The sequence below is a fragment of the Orcinus orca genome, chromosome 11, assembly GCF_937001465.1.
Source record: "Orcinus orca chromosome 11, mOrcOrc1.1, whole genome shotgun sequence".
In the NCBI taxonomy this organism is placed as follows: domain Eukaryota; kingdom Metazoa; phylum Chordata; class Mammalia; order Artiodactyla; family Delphinidae; genus Orcinus; species Orcinus orca.
In genome coordinates, this window is record NC_064569.1 from 16,211,617 (window position 1) to 16,234,106 (window position 22,490).

Genomic DNA, 22,490 nt, shown 5'->3' on the forward strand with positions numbered 1-22,490 from the left:
AAATTAAAAGGTAGGTATTTTTTCTTTTTCAGCATCATAGTCCAAAGGCTCAAAATTATTAATATTTTCTTTCCCTAGACTTCTATGGATTTTTCCCAAATACATGAATTTAAGATTATGATAAAGGACAAATAACTCATTTAAAACTATTTTAAATTTCTATTTTAAAATATAAAATTACCTTTGAGCATTGCCTTGACCATCTCCTGTGCATTTTGGGTATAGATCATTCATTATCATTAGTTCCTAAATAGTTTATAATTGTAGATTTTTTTTTTGGTCCAGTATTTAAGAGGATGGTTTTAAATTTTTAAATAGTTAGGATCCTTCTTTACTATTTCTTCTGTAAATATCTAGTTTTATTCTTTTGTAGAGAGAGACTATAGGTAGCATATTTTTGACACTTTGGAATTTTTTTTTCCACAGGGTATATATTGTTTTTGAAGGGTCATGTGCACTGGTTAACTTTCCATTGAAAGGTTTACAAAATTTGATATATATAAAGTTCTGGATTCTATTATTCTAATTTTTTTATATCATCATATGTATTCTATATAATTGGTTAAGGGCTGAGAAATGTGTGTTAAATTATGCCTATGTCAAATTATCACTAAATGCCAAGAATTTTTCTTCATGTATTTTGATAATTTTATGAGTTTTACCTCTTATTATTTTCATGATCCTCTTTTGTCCATGCTTAAATCTACTTTCTGTTCTACTTTGTTCAAATTAATATAGCTGTTTGTCTCATTTTTCTCGATGCTTCCTAATGCACTGTCACCCATTTTTTTCTGTTTTACTTTTCCGTGCTCTTTTGTTTCAGTTGTATGTCTTTTAAGTAGAGATCATTTGATTTGGAGTGCTATGAAATGTCTCTTCCATTTCCCCTCAAGCCGAATGAGAGGGGATTCAAGGGGGCCCTTTAAAGAGGTTGCCTGGTGTGTGGGGGTCTGGGGCACTGATACTCTTGCTAGAAAAGCCTGAAGTCTGGCTGCTTTAGGAACAGCTTGCCATTGCCAGAAGTCTTTGGAAGGAAGAATTCATTCGGGCTTTCTGGGGACTCTTGAGGGCCACATGGAAGAGAGAGATATAAGTGGAGCTACCTTGGAGGGCGTTAGGCGCTGGAGAGAATGGAATTGGCCTCAGAAATTCAGGGTGAAGTCATAGATGTCCAGGCAGAGGAGACCTCACCTGTGTTAAGAGAGCAACAGTGGGGGGATCCCACTGCCAGTGACAGGGCTCCATAGAAAGTACAAGCACACTCCAGGAGAAAGAATCAGCCTTAGATTCCAGCCAAGCCAGGGAAAACCAGTGCCAGATTATACTGGTGACTATTAAATGAGAACTTTCGGGCTTCCCTGGTGGTGCGGTGGTTGAGAGTCCGCCTGCCGATGCAGGGGACACGGGTTCGTGCCCCGGTCCGGGAAGATCCCACATGCTGCCGAGCGGCTGGGCCCGTGAGCCATGGCCGCTGAGCCTGCGCGTCCGGAGCCTGTGCTCCGCAACGGGAGAGGCCACAACAGTGAGAGGCCCACGTACCGCAAAAAGAAAAAAAAAAAAAAAAGAGAGAACTTTCTTGGGCCTTACCTCTCTCTAATATGTCTCCTCGAAATCTGGAAGCTCTAGAGCCAGCCTGCTGATGGGATAAAGGGCAGTGAATGAGAAGGAGGGAACTAGAAACCTCCCCACGCTAGGTTTCCTACCTACTCCTTAGCCTGAGCGGGGAGGGGAGGAGTTTTAAATGAAGTATGGAGTCTGGAGTATCACTTGGGAGTGATCATTTAAATATCAAAATTAAATGTTTTGTGACTAAAGGTGGCCAGAGAACTTTTTATTTTCTGAGAGTGATCAGAAAAGTCATGGGATCTGCTTAGATTTCTGCTTAGAATTAGCCTCAGAGGACAGATCTGAATGGGTAGTGAGGGAAAAGAATTAAGTTTTCTGTTACATTCTTGGGGGACTAATCATAGCTGCCAATGACATTAAAGTTTGCCTTTTGTGTATTTTCCCTGATCCCTGGTTCTCAAATGCTGGCGTGTATCAGAACACCTGGAGAACTCATGACGAACACAGTAGAGCAGGCTTGTTGAAGAGGGTAGGCCTGAGCCTTTGGGTTTATACCAAGTTCTTAGATGATTCTGATTCCAACCAAAGTCTGAGAACCACTGTCTTGGATGTGTTATAGTGGGAAAGTACATGGGGCTGTCATGAGCTGCTTGCTGAATGCAAATTAAATCAGAATTCCCTCTGGAAGCTATCTGTAACTCTAGTCATTCCTATGTTTCTCAAATTGGTGGTTCTTCCTATCTGTGTCTCAACAACCATTTTCCTGTGTCTCATTCATTTACATCCTGAAACACTAGTGTTCTTATCACCATTCCATGATCATTCCACCTCATTTTATATCTAAGTATAGTTAGGATGCCTCATATTTTATTGTCATCCTGTGTATCATCAGGCAGTAATGATGAAGGTCTCAGAAAAGGACGTTGGCCTTGATACAGCGATGTCTTAATTAAGGAAGATTTTCCCCCTATTTCTTTAGATTTATTCTTTTCATTTTTGCCTTATATCCTTTCACGTTAATATAAATTATTTTACAAAACCTATATATTTGACATTTAGGCTTTTTATTTTCATTTTCCATTTCAGCTAATAATTTTCTTCATTCTTTTGAATGTATTGTTAACATCCGAATATGCATTAAAAATGTGGAAAGCTTCATGTATTTCCATGTCATCCTTGGCAGGGGCCATGCTAATTTCTGTATTGTTCCAATTTTAGATTGCTGCTGAAGCAATCACTCAGCCAATATTTTAGAAAATACATTTGCTGTATTTATGGATGTAATAATGGATGGTATATTAGTTTCCTGTGGTTGCTGTAACAAATTACTGCAAATATGGTGGCTTAAAACAGCAGAAATTTATCCTCTCACGGTTCTGGAGGCCAGAAGTCCAAAATTAGTTTCACTAGGGCCTAAATCAAGGTGCTGCCAGGGTTGTGCTCACTCCAGAGGCTTGACAGGAAAAATCTGTTCCTTGCCTGTTTCAGCTTCTGTGGCTAGCATTCCTTTGCTTTTGGCCACATAGCCAGCATCTTCAAATCTCTCTTTGCTGATCAGAGAAGAAAAAGAAAAAAAAGGAATCCAAATTGGAAAAGAAGAAGTAAAGCTGTCACTGTTTGCAGATGACATGATACTATACATAGAGAATCCTATAGATGCTACCAGAAAACTACTAGAGCTAATCAATGAATTTTGTAAAGTAGAAGAATACAAAATTAATGCACAGAAATCTCTTGCATTTCTATACACTAATGATGAAAAATCTGAAAGAGAAATTAAGGAAACACTCTCATTTACCATTGCAACAAAAAGAATAAAACACCTAGGAATAAACCTACCTAAGGAGACAAAAGACCTGTATGCAGAAAAGTATAAGGCACTGATGAATGAAATTAAAGATGATACAAACAGATGGAGATATATTCCATGTCCTTGGGTTGGAAGAATCAACATTGTGAAAATGACTATACTACCCAAAGCAATCTAGAGATTCATTGCAATCCCTATCAAACTACCACTGGCATTTTTCACAGAACTAGAACAAAAAATTTCACAATGTGTATGGAAACACAAAAGACTCCAAATACCCAAAGCAATCTTGAGAAAGAAAAACAGAGCTGGAGGAATCAGGCTCCCTGACTTCAGACTATACTACAAAGCTACAGTAATCAGCTTTGTATACAGTATACAGTATGGTACTGGCACAAAAACAGAAATATATATATTTATATATATATAAATATATATATATATATATATACTGTATATAAGTATACAGTATGGTACTGGCACTCAGTATACAGTATGGTACTGGCACAAAAACAGAAATATAGATCAATGGAACAGGTTAGAAAGCCCAGAGATAAACCCATGCACATATGGTCACCTTATTTTTGATAAAGGAGGCAAGAATATACAATGGAGAAAAGACAGCCTCTTCAATAAGTGGTGCTGGGAAAACTGGACAGCTACATGTAAAAAATGAAATTAGAACACTCCCTAACACCATACACAGAAATAAACTCAAAATGGATTAAAGACCTAAATGTAAGGCCAGACACTATCAAACTCTTAGAGGAAAACATAGGCAGAACACTATATGACATAAATCACAGCAAGATCCTTTTTGACCCACGACCTAGAGAAATGGAAATAAAAACAAAAATAAACAAATGGGACCTACTGAAACGTAAAAGGTTTTGCACAGCCAAGGAAACCATAAACAAGACAAAAAGACAACCCTCAGAATGGGATAAAATATTTGTAGATGAAGCAACTGACAAAGGATTAATCTCCAAAATTTACAAACAACCCATGCAGCTCAATATCAAAAAATCAAATAGCCCAATCCAAAAGTGGGCAGAAGACCTAAATAGACATTTCTCCAAAGAAGATATACAGACTGCCAACAAACACATGAAAGGATGCTCAACATCACTAATCATTAGAGAAATGCAAATCAAAACTACAATGAGGTAGCACCTCACACCAGTCAGAATGGCCATCATCAAAAAATCTACAAACAATAAATGCTGGAGAGGGTTTGGAGAAAAGGGAACCCTCTTGCACTGTTGGTGGGAATGTAAATTGATACAGCCACTATGGAGAACAGTATGACCTCAAAAAACTAAAAATAGAACTACCATATGACCCAGCAATCCCACTACTGGGCATATACCCTGAGAAAACCATAATTCAAAAAGAGTCATGTGCCACAATGTTCATTGCAGCTCTATTTTCAATAGCCAGGACATGGAAGCAACCTAAGTGTCCATCGACAGATGAGTGGATAAAGAAGATGTGGCACATATATACAATGGAAAATTACTCAGCCATAAAAAGAAACAAAATTTAGTTATTTGTAGTGAGGTGGGTGGACCTAGAATTTGTCATACAGAGTGAAGTAAGTCAGAAAGAGAAAAACAAATACCGTATGATAACACATATATATGGAATCTAAAAATAAAAATGGTTTTGAAGAACCTAGGGGCAGGACAGGAATAAAGACGCAGACGTAGAGAATGGACTTGAGCACACGGGGGGGGGGGAAGGGTAAGCTGGGACGAAGTGAGAGAGTGGCATGGACATATATACACTACCAAATGTAAAATAGATAGCTAGTGGGAAGCGGCCACATAGCACGGGGAGATCAGCTCGGTGCTTCGTGACCACCTAGAGGGGTGGGATAGGGAGGGTGGGAGGGAGGGAGACACAAGAGGGAGGAGATATTGGGATATATGTGTATATATAGCTGATTCACTTTGTTATAAAGCAGAAACTAAGACACCATTGTAAAGCAATTATACTCCAATAAAGATGTTAAAAGAAAATCTCTCTTTGCTGTATCTTCACATTGTTTTCTCTCCTATGTATGTTTGTTTCAGAATTCCCTCTGCCTCTCTATTAAAAGGATACCTATGATTCCATTTAGGGTCCATGAGAAAAATAAGGATAAACTCTTCCTCTCAAGAGCCTTAACTTAATTGCATCTTTTGCCATATAAGATGATACATTTGTCCTTCGGTATCTGTGGTGGATTAATTCCATCCCCACCAACCCTGCAGATACCAAAATCTGAGGATGCTCAAGACCCTTATGTAAAACGGTGTCATATTTGGATATAACCTATGTACATCTTTTAAATCATCTTAAGATTACTTATAATAGCTAATACAATATAAATGCTATGTATATAGTTGTAAATATAATGTAAGTGCTACATAAGTAGCTGCCAGTGAGCAGTAAATTCAAGTTTTGCTTTTTGGAACTTTCAGGATTTAAAAAAATATATTTTCAGTTGCAGTTGGTTGAATCCGTGAACGCAGAACCCATGGATATAGAACCCATGGTTACAGAGGATACAGAGGGCCATTGTTTTCACAGGTTCTGGGAACTGGGATGTGGAGTATATTGTCAGGGGCCATTTTTCAGCCTACCTCAAACATGTCCTCCAGCCTCCCTAGTGTACTAGGACAGCTTGAAAAATACACAGATCTCTTTGGACTTAATTGTACCAGCTCTGAGCTAAATCTAATTGCTGGGAACTTAGAACACCACTGAGTCCATTTGTTTGAATGAGGGTTTTGGAAGGGTCACATGATAAATGGAATTCTGATATGAAATATCACACCCTGAGTTCGTCCTCTGGATTCTCCCAGTTCCTCAGTATAAAGTTGAGATAGATACCACGAACAACCAGCTGAATCCCCATGTCAGCCCCTCGCCTAAGAAAGTAGCACCATTTAGTAGGAACAGCCCTGTGGAAACTCCCAGAGCTCCCATCCCCACCACTGCCATTCCCATTGACAAAATGAATTCTATTCCCAATGCCTATTTCATTTAATCCGAGTTCAGAGTCTCAGGTGGAAGCATCTATTTGGAGAAGCCTAGGTTCTGTGCCAATACCCTAGGTGCTAGCAGTGAAAGGCAGAGGAGTGGGTTTTTGTTTTTTTCAGGTTCTGTAGTGGGAGAGAGTTCAACAACAATGTATACGATGAGGCATTCTCCAGGTATAAAAAAGTAGTTCAGGTTCTAGGCAGCCGAAGAAACACAAGTGTAATTTGCTCAGGATCACAAAATGAAAGAGCTGAATTCACTGTGCAACTCCTACTCTACAACAAACACTGTCACCCTTGGTAACTAAAAGGCCCATGGTAGATATTGTATATGATTAGGTAAATAATGATAATATTTTGAATTTATATTATTTCTCAACAAACAGACTAGCAAATCCTGAACTACTTTAACACGTTTGCCCTTTAAAAACTTAGTCGTTTGAACAAGTTTATTACCTTATCTTGCAGATGACTAAACTGAAATAAAGAGAAATTAAATGACTTCCCCACGGTCAAACAGTCAGTAGTAGGTTTACCGTTATTTGTTTTTCCTAACTCCGTTTCAACACACTAGTGTCTATTGCCTGCCTTCTGAAAAGAAAAAGATAAGGAGACAGACTAAACACTTTGAAAGTGAATGATATGTTTTCCTCCCTGAAACTTTTTGTATGATGCAGGGGTTAGTAACAGGAAACCTGAAATTTAGGAGATATAGAAAATAATAGATTTGGTCAGACTGGAGGATTAGAGCTAAGTTAAATGATCATAGCTTTAAATAATGCAAAGTTCAACTTTTTTAAATGGAAAGGTACTCTAAAAACTTCTTGGCATATTTCCACTTCAATAATCCAACACCATCTGTGAAAACAAAACAAATATTATAGGCCTCCACTAAATGGATTACGTGTTTCTTAGCAGACACCTGTTTAGAGCACTTAGGTATTAGGTGATTCAGGGATCTCAAATGCATCCGTATCTACTGATTGAGCCTAGATATTGAATTTAAATGTCAGGGAATACAGTGACAGTTTTAGAGGGAGACTATAATGAAAAAATATTATATATTTTAAGCTCGTTGAATTTCAGATTGTCAAGGGCAGAGTTTTAATTCATCTGTACAGAACATTAACTTAGAAATGCTTTCACAAGTGAATTTTGTTAGGAATTGTGTTAGAACACTCATTTCCTCCCTGCTCTTTTTTCTTTCTGTTTCTAAAAAAATTATTTAATTATTATTTTTAATAGCTTTATTTTGGGGGGCAGTTTTAGATCCACAGCAAAACTGAAAGGAAGGTACAGAGATTTCCTGTATTACCCCTTCATTGCCCCCATGCACGCTAAGCCTCCTCTGTTGTCAGCACCCTCCATCTGAGTGGTACGTTTGTTACAATTGCTGAACCTACACTGACACATCATAATCATCCAAAGTCCATAGTTTACATTAGGGTTCACTCTTCATGTTGTACATTCTGTGGGTTTGGACAAATGTGTAATGACAAGTATCTGTCATTATAAGGTGGTACAGAGTATTTTCATTGCCTTAAAAATCCTCTGTGCTCTGCCTATTCATCCCTCCCCTGTTTCCCCAGCCCTGGCAACCACCGATTCTTTCACTGTCTCCTTAGTTTTGCCTTTGCCAGAATAACATACACTTGGATTCATACAGCCTGTAGTCGTTTCATTGGCTTCTTTCACTTAGTAATATGTATTTAAGTTTATGCCTTTTCATTGCTCGATAGCTCATTTTAGTGCTGAATATATGTATTATATATATTATTTTCATTGTCTGAATGTACCACAATTTATCCATTCACCTACTGAGGGATATCTTGGTTGCTTCCAAGTTCTGGCAGTTATGAATAAAGCTGCTATAAACATGCATGTGCAGGTTTTTGTGTGGACATGTTTTAAATTCCTTTGGGTAAATGCCAAGGAGCGTAATTGCTGGATCATATGTTAAGAGCATGTTTAATTTTGTAAGAAACTGCCAAACTGTCTTCCAGTGTGGCTGTACCATTTTGCAGTCCTACCAGCAGTGAATGACTGTTCTCTTTGCTTCATTTGTTACCAGGAATTGGTGCTGTTAGTGTCTGGATTTGGGCCATTCTAATAGGTATGTAGTGATACCCCATTGTTGTTTTAATTTGCATATCCCTGATGACATATGATGTGGAACATCTTTTCATGTGCTTATTTGCCAGCCATATATCTTCTTTGGTGAAATGTCTATTAAGGTCTTTGGCCCATTTTTTAATTGGGTTGTTGACTTTCTCATTGTTGACTTTTAAGAGTTCTTTGTTTATTTTGAGTAACATTTCTTTCAGATGTGTCTTTTGCAAATGTTTTCTCCCAGTCTGTGGTTTGTCTTCTCATTCCCTTGACATTGTCTTTTAGAGAGCAGAGATTTTTAATTTTAATGAAGCCCAACTTATCAATTATTTCTTCCATGGATTGTATCTTTGGTGTTGTATCTAAAAAGTTACTGCTGTATTCAGGGTCATCCAGGTCATCTGCTAGGAGTTTTATGGTTTTGCATTTACTAGTAAAATTTTTAAAAGAATTTGTTTTATCCTTTGCAATACCCAAATAATAACATGTTGGCCTTTCTTGCATATGATACAAGGGCTGCTTGAGTGAAATTTATGCTCATTTCTCCTCTTATTTCAGTGTTTCTTGCTATGACTCATGTCACTGGAGGATTTAAAGGTATTTTAACTCATTAAAGAGAACAAGTTTAGGATGTGTTGAATATGTTACATGTTTTGAAAGCCAGCATAATGCTGGAATGTGTAAACATGCATAATATAAACAGTTCACAAAGCACAGTGTTCCTGGTTTGTTCAGCAGTAACTAGACTCTTAAAAATGTGTGCTCCATGGCATTGGAGCCTAAAATGTAAGAAGGAGGTGAGAACTTGAAAGGAATTGCAAGCAACTGAATACAAATAAATGTCTGCCCACCTTGTGAGAAATGACCCCTTTCAGTTTTCCTCTACATCAGATGCCATATTTCACAAGGAATTTGGATTCATAATTAGCCATTGGGTTCATAATTAGCCATTGTCGTCTCAAGTGGAATTGTCTTCTAAAATGGCTGTGTCTGTTTGGCATTTGAGAAAACATGAAGATTTCTTACTCAGGTCTGATCGTGATAACCTGGTATGCATGTTGCAGAGAAGAAATCAATGGCATTCAGTCTCTGCTTGAGGTCAAGGGAAATTGAGGGTCTGAAGTAATAGAGGCAAAGAAGAAGGCATGTACGGAGTACCTTTGATATATACATCCAAGGTTTTGAAATTCTGGGCAGACCATCAAAATGTAACTCTATACGTAATCCCAAAGAAAGTATAAACGGAATATTTCCTTTTATTACCACTTTTATGTATTTTTCCCCAAGCTATAAATCCTAAGAACATTTTCTTGGCTTCAAAGTTTGTAAAATTAAATGTCCTAGATGCTTCAAATGTAAATCATCCTCTAATAGAATCTTAGAAGCTCAATTTAAATGCTCAAACTTCTATTCTGGGTTCTAGTAATATAAAATATAATGTTTCCAATAAACTTCAAAGACTGCTATTTTGTGTACCGGAGGTGTCTTTTATGCAGAGGTTTTGCTTTTATTAGTTTTATCTCATCTCTAGAACCTTGGAAAGAATGGCTGGCTTCACAGAAATGCTGCTTGACTTACAAAGTTTGACCAGTTGAGGAAAACAACCTTATGTAAGATGAAAGGGTGCTGGGGGACTGCATGGAAACCAGAGAAATGAGAATAGCTGGTGGAGAAACTTTCCTGTATGCTTCAGCAACTACTGCTCTAATTGTTCCATTTCTGCGGTTTATATCTATAGAGACTTCAGGAGCATATATATGAGAAAGTGTCACTCAAAGTGACAGTTTAAGCCACATGTCCCTAAATTTCCAGCAGAACCATGCATTCAAAATCAAGCCTTGAATGCACAAATTAACCAAAAATTCAAAACTGAAGTTTTGTCCTTAAAACTAGTTCGGCCAGCTACAGATGACTTGGACCTAAGATACCACGGGCACTGCATGAGAGATGACTACAGAGCATGTTTTGTTGTCAAGTTCATGATCGCCTGATTCATGTAGAAATAGAGCCCTCAACTTGGTTTTCCACTACACATTTATTATTTTCTGAACCAAATTCTTTAATGATGTTAAATTCCAATCCTAAAAACAATATAGTACATATAGTGGCAGCCCTGGGGATAGACTCCGGGATATAGATTACTCCAGCCTACTCCCCTGTATTTCCTTTTTCTTTTCTGTGCCTCAGTATCTTTAATGCTGGACCATTGATAGTGTCCAAATTGAGATCTCAGTTTTGAAGCTGGGAGAGTTAACATATAGGAGCCAGAAAACCATCATCAAAGGCTAGAGAAGTATCAGGGCTCAATAAGGGAAGGACAAGATTTTAAGGAGGGCAGACGGTAACAAAGTGTCAGCATTTGAATGATGTTTCCACATTCAGATGTGATAAAATGGTACAGAGTCCAGAGAGGGATGAACAAACAACAAAGGAATCAACGGGCATAATAATGCTACTACTACAGCACATTTATCTTATGCTGCTAAATGCACTGGATACTTCCAGACTTCATTCGCCTTGACTATGCAGAAACATTTCTTACAGTCGACTCTATTTTTAGAACCACAAGCCTTCTGGACGACAGTTTGCATACATTATTTTATTTAACATTCCAAAGAAGACTAGCGTTTCCTGTTTTTATCCCCACTTTCCATGTCGAAGAGACTGAGGCTCAGAGAAGTCAAGCAACTCTCTCAGTGTCACACACCCAGGTCTGTCTGACTCTCGAATCCTAGATTTTAACCCACACACTTTGCTGCCTCTTTTATACTGGACTGAGAAGGAAGTGAAGAGGTGAAAGAGGTGTGATACACGGATAAAGAGACTGACTTTCTCTATGAAATATAACATTAGGTTTTAAATAATAGTTCATCAAGCAATCTAGAAGCACAGAAGCTTGAGGTCAGATGGACGTGCTGGTGATGGCAAAAGAAAAGAGAGGGTAACTGAGATGAGGTTGGAGCATTGAAGAACTACAAGAGGATTTATTGGATGCTTCTTTTAGATGGATGTTGATGTTTCCTGTATTGTTGTTCTCAAAATGGGTGTGTAAGGGGAGCTATTGAAATAGGGAGAAATTGTAAGAATTTTAATCACTTACACAATTTTAATCAAATAGTTATATAATATTTATTATCAAAAAATGATATTTTATTTGATGTTAAATATACAAATTGGTCCTGGCTTCTTCACTTGGATGTACAAGAGACAATCATACATGATGTACATTTCCCAATACATCTTGAAAAAACAGCAGACATTTCACAACATAGGAGTTGTATTGGGATGTATCACAATTTATTGATACCTGTACCTAGTGAAGCAGATTTATGGATTATAATATCCGGGCGTAATTATACTAACCCTTCCCCAAACTGACAAGTGTTTCTAAAAGATTCCTACTATGAAACAATAGATTGAGAAAAATTAATAATGCAAAAACAAGCAAAGAAGACACTGGGCAGAGCTGCTCTCATTTCTACTCGTAGCTGTAAAGTGCTTGGTCAGCCTTCTTATAAAGTAAAATAAGGATCATTAATCATACCAACATGTTCGTACCACATTCCTCTCACTGAGATCATTAAAATTTTTGTACACTATAAAATGAAATAATATAAATTTATGCCATTTTATTTTCTCTTTAGGTTTGGAATTAAACTGTGGCCTTAGGGTAGGTCTGACAGTGTGGGATGGGAGGAAGCATCTCACTTTGGGATGGTCCCATGGGCAGTGGCAGTCTTGGAGGCAGATTCCAGGAATCAGCATCCTTGGTCCAGCAGGAAACACAACGTTTCTTATATGGGGTGTGCTGAGGTGACAGGCAGTGTTCCTAAGCGCCATAGATGCTGTGAGTTGGTGCTTCACAGAGTCCACAGAGGACTGTACAAATCTGGATTTCTATTGGGGCAAATTCTTTACTTCATTTTCCCCCTTCCATAGTCTTTGAAATGTAAAAGGAAGATTTACTTGGTTGAATTGTATTCTTCCTTTATCTTAAGGATATGTTCAAATCCTAACCCCCAGTATCTGTGAATGTGACCTTATTCGGAAATAGGGTCTTCGGGGAAGATTAAGATGAGGTCATACTGGATTAGGGTGGGCCCTAATCAAATGACTGGTGACCTTATAAGAAGAGGAAAATTGGGGCTTTCTGGAGTTTTTTCAGCTTTATTGGGATATAATTGACATATAACATTGTTTAACTGTAAGGTGTACAAAGTATTGATTTGATACATACGTGTTTCAAAATGATTTCCATTATAGCATTAGCTAATACTTTCATCACTTTACCTAATTACCTTTTTTTATGGTGAGAACATTTAAGATCTACTCTCTTGGCAACTTTCAAATATACAATACAGAACTCTTATTAACTATGATTACCTTGCTGTGAGTTAGATCCTCAGAACTTATTCATCTTATAACTGAAAGTTTGTACCCTTTGACCAACATCTCCCCACTTCCCATACCCCCAGCTCCTGGTAACCACCACTCTACTCTCTGTTTCCATGAGTTAAGCGTTTTTAGATTTCACATGTAAGTGATATCATACAGTATTTGTCTTTCTCTGTTTGACTTGTCTCACTTAGCATAATGCCCTCAAGGTCCATCCATGTTGTCTCAGATGGCAAGATTTCAAGAAGAGGAAAATTTGGACACAGAGATAGACATATGAGGGAAAATGCCACAGAACGCAGATGAAGAGATTGGACAGATGCATCTACGAGCCAAGGAACATCAAGGGTTGCCAGAAACTCCCAGAAGCTAGGAGAGAGGTATGGAACGGATTCTCTCTTAGAACTTCCAGTGGTAGCCAACTCTCCTGACACTCCTAGATTTTGGATTCTGGCCTCCACAGCTATGAGAGAATAAATTTCTGTTGTTTTAAGTCGCTTACTTTGTGGTAATTTGTTATGGCAGCCCTAGGATATTAATATAGAAGTGTAGAAATCAACTCTCTATTTTAGGAGGAAGTTAATTGGTTTGCCCATTACACATCCTTAATACAGGGCAGAATCAAGGCTAGCTATATGAACTTGGGCACATTACTGGGCTTCAGTTTCATCTAGAAAAATAATGTGTTAGAAGCTAGAAGCAATTTAAATTTTTCTAAAACTTCTTGAAGTCAAAAAAGTGTGTGCTTAAATGTGCCCCTCCCCCTTAAAAGTAAAGCAGTTATTGTACACTACTCTGTTTTGAGCAGGCATTAAAACAACATAATTGATCTGTCCCTTCTAGAACGGTGGTTCTCAAACCTCAGTGCACATCAGAACCACCTGTAGGGCTTGACAGACCCTGAGCACTGGGTCCCACCCTCCAGAGTTTCTAATTCAATAGGTCTGGGTAGTTGCAGTTATAGCAAGTTCCCAGGTGGTGCTTTGCATACCACACTTGAGAAACACTGCTCTAGTGCACATTCTCTAAGCCTCCTCCTGATTTTGATTTTGATCTGGGACGCTGTGAAGTTCTTGTGTGATAGTGCAGGTGTAACCAACAGCAAGACAGGGTTTGCACAGTTGCAGTTGCAGATATGTTGGTAAATTGGGTGGGGGAAGATGAGGGCATTATTTTCTGAGTGCTTCTATTATCATAGTAAAGTATGGAATCATTAGCTGAGAGTGAGGAAGGCAGGGATAAGTATTGGATGTTTAAAAAAGGAGAAATAGCTGTGAAACTGTGGAGAAGGGGAGAATTAACTGATGAGCAAATGTAAGTTTTCCGGGCAACTGTGAAGGCTCATGGTTAGAAGTTTAAAGTGAGATGGGTGAGCAATCTGGCTGGTTCTTAGTCAACCATATGAATCACTCATGTATAATCATGAAGTATGCAGAGATTTAATCTAACTAGAGTTGGGGTTCTGTGAATGAGAGAGAGGTTGGATGTCAAAGTGTTGAGATTATACACAAGGAAATGACAATGGTGATGGACCAGGGTAAGTGACTGTCCAAGTTAATGGACCTCATTCAAAGTTGGGATGCACAATTTTTGGAATTGGGGTGTTAGAAATACAGGAGGTAGTGGTTGGATGCTTAGATTGAGGTTTTTGTAGGTGATAGAGTAGTATCAATAAATCATTTAGTGGCATATAATAGCAAACCTAAGACTGGCTAGATGGGTAAATGTTAAATTTACTTTTGTCACTTACCAAGAAGTCCCCAGGTAGAAAATCCAATAGGCAATCCAAGGCTGGTATAGTAACTCATTGTTGGCCATCAGCTTAGATCTCTCCTTTCTCTCTCTCTCTTGTTCCCTTTCCTTCTCTCTCTCTCTTTTACATAGTGATAGATACAGTTTGTTTACATATTTATTTTTCTACTTTTAAGATTTGGCATCTATGCTTCTGAGAGTGATTAAACTACATTTTCCTCCTTTTTTGTAGTATCCTTCTAAGGTTTTCATTTAATAATATGCTGAGCGCATAAAGGAATTTGAGTAGGTTTTTTTCCCTCTATTCTCTGAAAGGATTTGTGTAAGATTGGTATAATATTTTCCTTAAGTGGCTGGAAGAATTCCCTAGTGAAGCCATTTGGACCTGGAATTTTCTTTGTGTAAAGGTTTGTAAATTAAGTATTCAAAATTTTAAGTGTAAAACTATTCACCTTTTAAATGTATTCTTGTGTTAATTTTGGTAAGTTGTGTTTTTCTAAAACTGTATTTATTTATGTCAGGAAGTTGTTTGTAGTCTCTTAGTGTAAGTTGTGGTTCCTGGACCAGCAGCATCAGTATCCCCTGGGAATTTGTTAGAAATGCAAATTCTCATCTTATCCCAGACTTAATGAATCAGAGGTTTTAGAGCTGGGGTCCAGCAACCTGTGTTTGAAGAAGCCCTCAAGGTGATCCAGATGTGGGCTAAGGTTTGCAAGCCACCGCTCTTAGTTAAGCTTTAGTGGCATCCCACAACTTTGGGATGTAGTCTTTCCATTATTCTAATTTTATTCCATTTATTTTAATTTTTCACTGTGAATTCTTCTTTGCCATAAGAGTTATTTAAGAGTTTTGCTTAATTTTATTTTAAAACATTTTTTTAATTGTTTACTCTAATGTGTCTCATTGTGGTTTTCTTTATATTTATCATACCTGAGATTGTTGTATTTCTTGACTGGTGGCTTCTATTTTTCCAGGGACCTTGACTTCTCAAGTCTTTTCTTCTCTGCCTTTTCCCCCCAGCAACTTAGTTTGCTTTTCTACTCGTTCTCAGATGGATGATTAGACTGATGCAAGCTAAACCACAACCAGAAGTAGAAGGCTTGGGCATTTTCTGATTTCCTCCACCACTCTCAGTATTCTGGCTTTGAGCCTTAGATCGTTAGATCCTTACACTCTTCACTTTGTGGCTGCCAGTAGGCTGCTGCATCTCCAGGTCACGTCTGTGTTCTAGGCAAGAAGAAGGAACAAATGAAAGACGCAGTACCTGTGGACTTGCATTTATATTTCGTGAGGTCACCATGTGGGACCCCATTCAGTGAAAGCCTGGGAAAAGCTCTTACCTTTTGTACTCTCCACTGTAGATGTGTACTGCTGGCTAGGCGGAGTTGGGAAGGCTCTTAGCCAACCATTAGTATCTGCCACAGCAGTGATCGGCAATGACAACATCTAGGTTTTAACAATGAAAGTGGATGACTCAGGTGGGATGGCAGATAAGATCACTGAAATCGAGAAAGTCAAGGAACTGAAAAACCAGAGTCTAAAATGGACATTTTAAATGGATATTGAAATCAGCAAGAATCAGATGAAGGAGGAAAAAGAAAACAGGGATTTGGTGCTAATACCTTTAATATTTATGATGATAGGTTACCTGAAAAAGAAGGTAAGGGATGGCATTACCTGATGTGTGTGTTTATAAGCAGCTGTGTATGTGTGGGAGTGTGTGTGTGTGTGTGTGTGTGTGTGTGTGTAGGTGGGGGAAGAGAGAAACGAGGGAGAGAGAGAAGAGAAAGTGAGAGGAAGGAGAGAGAGAGAAATATGGTCTAGAGCAGGGAAAATACCCACCATATGTTTCTACTTGAGGATTCTCTTGCAGCTCTCTCAAGAGGAGCCCTCCTCACACCCTCAACCATGGCACTGAAACAGCATCGATTCACTTTGTTTTCTATCGCTACTTTTCTGTGTCTCCCTCTTACCCTAAAAGTCACTACCTTTAAATCCATCAAACTAAACCACATCCTAACTCACCTTGTTGGAGACAACTGTAGGACCCCTAAGTCCCTCTTCCTCATTTCCTGAAGGTCTAAATTTCACGCTCAAGGGTACTGTGCACAGCACTGTTCCTCTCATTCTTTGTAGCAATTTCAGTATCTACATAGACAATCCTTCAAATATGCTGGCCTCTCAATTCCTCAGTCTCCCTTCCTCTAATGTTCTGGTCCTGCACTCTACCTTAAACATCTCCTGTACTCCTTCTTGATCATAACTTAAATCTTGTCATCACCAATAAACCAAACTGCTCCATAATCTCAATTTCAAACACTGTTTTCTGACCACAACCTCTCATCTTTCTAGTTTACTTCTATGATTATGCCAATTCTAAAAATTATTCTAGGGCTTCCCTGGTGGCACAGTGGTTAAGCATCTGCCTGCCAATGCAGGGGACATGGGTTTGAGCCCTGGTCCAGAAAGATCCCACATGCCGCAGAACAGCTAAGCCCATGAGCCACAGCTACTGAGCCTGTGCTCTAGAGCCCACATGCTGCAACTACTGAAGCCTGCCTGCCTAGAGCCAGTGTTCCACAACAAGAGAAGCCACTGCAATGAGAAGCCCATGCACGGCAACGAAAAGTAGCCCGCACTCTCTGCAACTAGAGAAAACCCGTGTGCAGCAATGAAGACCCAACACAGCCAAAAATAAATACATTGAAAAATAAATAAATTGAAAAAAATAATTTAAATTATTCTACTCCAGATGAATCTACCAGCTTTTTACTATCTCTCATTTCCTTCAAGTTCTCATTTTCCTCCTTATCCAGCATAAATTCAATTGTCATTCACTAAAATAAATAATGTCCTTATTTTTCCATCCTTTTGTGTGCCTACCAGGCATAATCCTCAATGTTCCACTTGGTCAGCACACGTCCAGCTGAGTGTGGCTGGAAACAACACAAAATCACGCCGACTGCTCCCACTTTATGACCACAGACCCTCATGTATATATCCTTAGCTGCCCACAATCTTAGAACATTTCTCTGTACCACTCATTCCCTACTATGCTAGATTTCTATTTCATATCTTTTCTCTGCTCAAATCTCTAACACTTCCTCTCTTACCTACTTTGAGTTGATGACCTTGCTCCTATTTCATTGAGAAAATAGAAGCCAGTAGAAGAGAACCACTGCACACTCCTAGAATCACACTTAACAATCTATCTATATCTGTGCCCATTACTCCCCTTCTCCTGTTAGTGTGAAAGGATCATCCACATGCCTATCAAAGGCCAGTGTTTCTACTTGTGCATCTGATCTCAGCCCTCTTGCTCAAGGACTTCACTGCAGCAAGCTTTCCCTCTTCATTTATCAGCATTACTCTCACTTCTTTCAAACCAACATGAGCAACAGATTTCAACACCTCTTGTCTGATTCTTAAAAATACGTTGAATCCCTTGGCCTTGCTGTGAATTGCTCATTTACTGTGTTTATGAAGAAATACTCAGACTTAAGCAAAATTTGTAATATTGCTTTATTTCTCTCTTTTCAGAATAATGTTAAGCAGGGTTTAGGCAATGAAATTTTGTTTTAATGTTAACTTTAAAAAATACTATTAATCATACTTATATAAGGATTACAGAGACTTTAAAGGGATAACATTCTCATTTTCCATTAAAACCATACTCAGAATTCTCATCAAAAACTTTCTGGTTATTAATCCAAAAGGACCTTCTTATTCTACTTGGAATCTCATCACTTTGAACTACTCTCTCCTCTGGAATGCTTTTGTCTGTTTACTCATCCCTCTTATCTCTCTTTACACTGCAGTGCTGGATCTTCAGCCTTTCCGTGGCACTAAATGCTGTTGCTGTTTACTTCAACTCTAAGCAATCTCCTCTCCAAACTTTCCTTGTGTTAAATTGTTTGCACTCATGTCTCCATTCACTATCCCTGTGCTGCTGCTAAGTCTCAAGTGGGTCTCTCTGGCTCAGAAAAAGAAACCCATGTGTCCACCTGCATATTGAACATTTGGACTTAGTTTACAGGTACCCAAACTCAACATGTACAAAACAGAAGTCATCATATTCTTCATCTGGCTTAGTGAATTACATAGCCATCTAACTACTTGCTGAAGCCAGAAACCTAAATGTCAACCTTGATATTACCTTCTCTGTCAATTACCCTGGGCTGTCAAATCATTCACTTGTTCCCATTCCCATTGCAACTACCTTATTTCTTGTCACCATTGTCTTTTACCTGATATAAGGCAATACACTCCTACCTATTTTTCATGCCTCCAATCAATTTTCCATCTTCTGGACAGAATGGCCCTTCTAAAATTCAAAACTGGTATTGCAACTTCCCTGCTAGTGGTTTCCCACCAGGCTTTGGATAAAATCCAGACTCCTTCATGTGACTTAATTTCCCTATCTGACAGCTCCTGTTTAACTTTGTAGTTTCATTTCTCATCATTCCTCCCAACTTCACCACCACCCCAATAAGTTTTCTTCTGCTTAAATCGTACTTCCTTTTTTTAAACATCTTTATTTGAGTATAATTGCTTTACAATGGTGTCTTAGTTTCTGCTTTATAACGAAGTGAGTCAGCTCTACGTATACATATATCCCGATATCTCCTCCCTCTTGCATATTCCTCCTACCCTCCCTATCCCACCCCTCTAGGTGGTTACAAAGCACCGAGCTGATCTCTCTGTGCTATGCTTCCCACGAGCTATCGATTTTACATTTGGTAGTGTATATATGTCCATGCCACTCTATCACTTCGTCCCAGCTTACCCTTCACCCTCCGCGTGTCCTCAAGACCATTCTCTACGTCTATGTCTTTATTCCTGTCCTGCCTCTAGTTTCTTCATAACCATTTTTTTAGATTCCATATATATGTGTTAGCATACAGTATTTGTTTTTCTCTTTCTGACTGACTTCACTCTGTATGACAGATTCTATGTCCATCCATCTCACTAAAAATAACTCAGTTTCATTTCCTTTTATGGCTGAGTAATATTCCATTGTATATATGGGCCACATCTTCTTTATCCATTCATCTGTCGATGGACACTTAGGTTGCTTCCATGTCCTGTAAATAGAGCTGCAATGAACATTGTGGTACATGACTCTTTTTGAATGATGGGTTTCTCAGGGTATATGCCCAGTAGTGGGATTGCTAGGTCATATGGTAGTTCTATTTTTAGTTTTCTGAGGACCCTCCATACTGTTCTCCATAGTAGCTGTATCAATTTACATTCCCACCAACAGTGCAAGAGGGTTCCCTTTTCCCTTATTGTTTGTAGATTTGTTGATGATGGCCATTCTGACTGGTGTTCTATGCCTATTTTCAGGAGGATTTTTATCATAAAAAGGTGTTGAATTTTGTTGAAAGCTTTTTCTGCATCTATTGAGATGATCTTATGTTTTTTCTCCTTCAATTTGTTAATATGGTTTATCACATTGATTGATTTACGTATATTGAAGAATCCTTGCATTCCTGGGATAAACCACACTTGATCATGGTGTATGATCCTTTTAATGTGCTGTTGGATTCTGTTTGCTAGTATTTTGTTGAGGATTTTTGCATCTATGTTCATCAGTGATATTGGCCTGTAGTTTTCTTTCCTTGTGACATCTTTGTCTGGTTTTGGTATCAGGGTGATGGTGGCCTCATAGACTGAGTTTGGGAGTGTTCCTCCCTCTGCTATATCTTGGAAGAGTTTGAGAAGGATAGGTGTTAGCTCTTCTCTAAATGTTTGATAGAATTCGCCTGTGAAGCCTTCTGGTCCTGGGCTTTTGTTTGTCGGAAGATTTTTAATCACAGTCTCAATTTCATTGCCTGTGATTGGTGTGTTTATATTTTCTATTTCTTCCTGGTTCAGTCTTGGAAAGTTGTGCTTTTCTAAGAATTTTTCCATTTCTTCCAGGTTGTCCATTTTATTGGCATAGAGTTGCTTGTAGTAACCTCTCATGATCCTTTGTATTTCCTCAGTGTCAGTTGTTACTTCTCCTTTTTCATTTCTAATTCTATTGATTTGAGTCTTCTCTCTTTTTTTCTTGATGAGTCTGGCTAATGGTTTATCAATTTTGTTTATCTTCTCAAAGAACAAGCTTTTGTTTTATTGATCTTTGCTATTGTTTCCTTCATTTCTTTTTCATTTATTTCTGATCTGATCTCTATGATTTCTTTCCTTCTGCTAACTTTGGGGTTTTTTTGTTCTTCTTTCTCTAATTGCTTTAGGTGTAAGGTTAGGTTGTTTATTTGAGATGTTTCTTGTTTCTTGAGGTAGGATTGTATTGCTATAAACTTCCCTCTTAGAACTGCTTTTGCTGCATCCCATAGGTTTTGGGTCATCGTGTTTTCATTGTCATTTGTTTCTCGGCATTTTTTGATTTCCTCTTTGATTTCTTCAGTGATCTCTTGGTTATTTAGTAGTGTATTGTTTAGCCTCCATGTGTTTGTATTTTTTACAGATTTTTTCCTGTAATTGATGTCTAGTCTCATAACACTGTGGTCAGAAATCATACTTGATACGATTTCAATTTTCTTAAATTTACCAAGGCTTAGGGGCTTCCCTGGTGGCACAGTGGTTGAGAGTCCGCCTGCCGATGCAGGGGACAGAGGTTCGTGCCCCGGTCTAGGAAGATCCCACATGCCGCGGAGCGGCTGGGCCCGTGTGCCATGGCCACTGAGCCTGCGCGTCCGGAGCCTGTGCTCCACAACGGGAAAGGCCACAACAGTGAGAGGCCCGTGTACCGCAAAGAAAAAGAAAAAAAAAAATTTACCAAGACTTGACTTGTGACCTAAGGTATGATCTATCCTGGAGAATGTTCCATGAACACTTGAGAAGAAAGTGTATTCTGTTGTTTTTGGATGGAATGTCCTATAAATATCAATTAAGTCCATCTTGTTTAATGTATCATTTAAAGCTTGTGTTTCCTTATTTTCATTTTTGATGATCTGTCCATTGGTGAAAGTGGGGTTTAAAGTCCCCTACTATGATTGTGTTACTGTCGATTTCCCCTTTTATGGCTGTTAGCATTTCCTTAATATACTAAGGTGCTCCTATGTTGGATGCATAAATATTTACAACTGTTATATCTTCTTCTTGGATTGATCCCTTGATCATTATGTAGTGTCCTTCTTTGTCTCTTGTAATAGTCTTTATTTTAAAGTTTATTTTGTCTGCTATGAGAATTGCTACTCCAACTTTCTTTTGATTTCCATTTGCATGGAATATCTTTTTCCATCCCCTCACATTCAGTCTGTATGTGTCCCTGGGTCTGAAGTGGGTCTCCTGTAGACAGCATATATATGGGTCTTGTTTTTGTATCCATTCATCCAGTCTATGTCTTTTGGTTGGAGCAGTTTAATCTATCTACATTTAAGTTAGTTACTGACATGTATATTCCTATTACCATTTTAATTGTTTTGGGTTTGCTTTTGTGGGTCTTTTCCTTCTCTTGTGTTTCCTGCCTAGAGAAGTTCCTTTAGCATTTGTTGTAAAGCTGGTTTTGCAGTGTCGAATTCTCTTAGCTTTTGCTTGTCTGTAAAGGTTTTAATTTCTTTGTGGAATCTGAATGAGGTCCTTGCTGGGTAGAGTGATCTTGGTTGTAGGTTTTTCCCTTTAATCACTTTAAATATGTCCCGCCACTCCCTTCTGGCTTGCAGAGTTTCTGCTGAAAGATCAGCTATTAACCTTTTGGGGAATCCCTTGTATGTTCTTTTTTGGTTTTCCCTTGCTGTTTTTAATAGTTTTTCTTGGTATTTAATTTTTGATAGTTTGATTAATATGTGTCTTGGCGTGTTTCTCCTTGGATTTATCCTGTATGGTAC

The 22,490-nt window shown here is 38.4% G+C and overlaps 1 pseudogene; it reads right to left on the reverse strand.

Moving 5' to 3' along the window:
- Positions 1-2,705: 2,705 nt before the first annotated feature.
- Positions 2,706-2,800, reverse strand: LOC117201744 (uncharacterized; annotated as a pseudogene).
- Positions 2,801-22,490: the final 19,690 nt, after the last annotated feature.